The 2,902-nt window shown below is 36.7% G+C and overlaps 1 protein-coding gene across 1 annotated transcript in view; it reads right to left on the reverse strand.

Moving 5' to 3' along the window:
* Window positions 1–2,876: 2,876 nt before the first annotated feature.
* LOC138002567 (uncharacterized) overlaps window positions 2,877–2,902 on the reverse strand; it is a 965-nt gene continuing 939 nt past the window's right edge. The window contains exon 2 of the mRNA XM_068848591.1: window positions 2,877–2,902. This exon is cut by the window's right edge and continues 583 nt beyond it. The gene's annotated coding sequence lies outside the window, so the exon portion shown is untranslated.

A 2,902-nucleotide genomic window follows, 5' to 3' on the forward strand; every position in this document is an offset into this window, starting at 1 on the left:
CTAATAAGGAGAAAGAATTTAGGAACAAATGGAAATTTTTTCTGTCCTTATAAAATTACATTGTGTCCTTCTACTTCTCAGCTTCTGTATTTTGATTTTCTTGCTATCTATTTATTTAACAACCTATTAAATCCTAGAAAGCCAATACCCTACATAGTGGAAGTAACAAACAAAATTCTTATTAGAGACTCGAACAATTAAAATGTAAACAATTACGTTGTAAACAGATCAACTATAATTCCATTTGACTAGTGTTATGGTATTGTAATATGTATCGTATGTAGTGCAAGTTAATGTAGTGCAAGTATTGTGTAAGAAGTAAGTACAAGTGTAAATCATGTAACATGTATCGTAAGTAGTACAATAAAAAAACAAAACAAAACAAAAATAAAAAAATAATAATAAAATAAAACACTTAATGACTGGCCCCTCGGGAAACAGTGAGTTTTGTTTCCCCTCGCCCTCAATGTTTCCCTCGGCTTCGCCTCGGGGAAACAAAACTCACTGTTTCCCTTGGGGCCAGTCATTAAGTGCTTATTGTTTTGTGAGCAGAAAATTTATTTCACAAGATAGTTTTTAAGCGTGTTATAGATTGTGTGACACAGGTACCGGTACTTTCATTTTATTAATGTTCTGTTAAAGACTTTACTGTACATTGAGTAACCGAAATTTGTCATATTGCTCATGAAAGTGTATTGAGAATAGCAAAAGAACCGTATGTTTTCTCTCAACTAAGTGTAAGGAAAGTGTTCAGAGAGGCCCAAGTCCCGAATTGAGTGGCCGGCAGAGAAGACTGCTTCTGAGAACGGTAGTCCGTCTATAAGAAAGAGAAGGGATTTAACTTTACTTGTAAGCGGTTCATAGAAGAGGCAGGAATCTCACAAAGGGAAGTGTCCATAAGAGCAGTATCCTTTCACCTCAACGAGTCACCAAAATGTAATGGGTCTAAAATGGTAAAACCGTAGTTCGTGCTAAAAATACAACGGTGTAAATGGTTAGTTAATAAACCAGAGTGATACGTTTTACCCTTTACCTGCGTCTTGGGAACTGTTTTCAACTAGTTTTTTTTTCTGATTTGTGCATGGTGACGTTTTCAATTTCTTATAAAATTGTCTAAGGATAATTTGACTAGTGACTAGCGGTGACTCGTGCACACTTTCACAAATAAACGTAACTTTTAACTCACTAAATACGAGACCTCCCATGAATGATAAGTGTTTATTTGAATAGATATCTATGACTTCACTGCATGAGAATCAGTATTTCTTTCCGTACATTCTCCGAGAGGTTTTAAACCACCACGCCATCTCTAAAAAATTAGGAGACATTCGGCCCTTTTTAAAACCCATGCAGACTGATGTCCAGATGAGTGCAAAACACTGAGCTGTTTACCTTTTTACTTCTACGCTCTGCGCTGATGAAAATTATTCAGCAACAACGACCTCGCAGCTCGCGCAATTTTCCCGCCATTCCCCGTCGTACACCACATACTTTAAATTCCTTCAAAGCACAATCCTCGTCACATTCGTTGGGACACAAGTAATGTCCTCTGCTCTCCCAATGTTGGTTTTGCGAGATGGCTCCTCTAAATCAGTGAATTCAAGATTGGGGAGGAAGGATCACACCTAAAAGTCAGAATATTAGTGCTGTACATGGTGTCCCAACTTAATTTGGCGAGGATTGTAGGTTGTTAAATTGAAGGACTCCTTGAACATTGAATCTTTTACAAAGAACATTAGGAAAATAGATCTAACCTCATCTTTAAACAACAACGATAGTTGCTGTAACCTCTGCAATTCTCAGAGATTACTGATTTATACATCTATTGTTTTACTTTGTATATTTCACAGTTGTATAAGAGACTCGTAAGAGCTCGGGTATGACACTAGTTTCAGCTGACAATTGCCACATATCGTTGCTTTTTCAATTTTCTCTACCGATTTGGTCTTTTTTACTGCCTCTAAATCACCGATTTCATGCGGCTGTACTGAAAGTGACTGCCTTTCTTCCATTGCAGAGTGGCCGCATTAATTGTAATCTCTTCCAATTCTACTGGTGTACACCTTTTACAGTATTCGAGTCACTTTGGCCGGGGAACTGTTGGTTAGAGCCACCTTTTTCTCTAGTGTGAAGTCTCCACTACGAGACAAAGAGACTGAACTTAAAAAGCATTTGTTACATCTCCATATCATTGAATCAAGCAACAAAAAATTGGTGTACTGTAGAATACGACTCGTTGAATTGGCCAATTGAATCGCCCGTACTCATGATCTGAGGGATATGATTTAAGACTTTGAATAAGACACCCAAGTGAACGCATTGCACGGAGCACTAGACATGATCGTTTTTCGTTGTTGTTGATGAGGGAACTATTAAATTGGAAAGTCCTCTGGTATTCGAATTGCATTGCCCAAGACAAAATGTAAATGACTGCTAAGATCACACTTAGGAGGTCGAAATGCACTTTATAACTGTTAAATTGCCGTTTTGGAGATCGATCGTATAGCTGGGACCATTTGCATCAGAACGGAAATCAAATTTCCAACTTTCATTTGCTTAGAGCTAAAACTAATCTTTTAACTGACAAGAAGACGTGTTAAGAAAACTCCCCTTTCATTTTCATTTATTTTCATTTTCATTTATTTATTCGCCATAAGGGGTACAAGAGAGAGAAGAAAAAAAAAAAAAAGTCTTACTGTTTACAATCTCATGGCGAGGAAGCCCAAAAGAAGCCAGCAGGCTTATAGAGAATGGGCTCCCTCAGATAAATAAATAGAACAGAATTTTAATTTTATGAGGAAAAATGGCAGAGTTACTGTAAAAATCTTATGATAAATTAGATAGTCATATTGATCATAATTAGGTTAAAAAACAGAGAAAGAAAGGAAAAAAAAAAAAAAAA

Source organism: Montipora foliosa, chromosome 5 (assembly GCF_036669935.1).
Source record: "Montipora foliosa isolate CH-2021 chromosome 5, ASM3666993v2, whole genome shotgun sequence".
Classification (NCBI taxonomy): Eukaryota; Metazoa; Cnidaria; class Anthozoa; order Scleractinia; family Acroporidae; genus Montipora; species Montipora foliosa.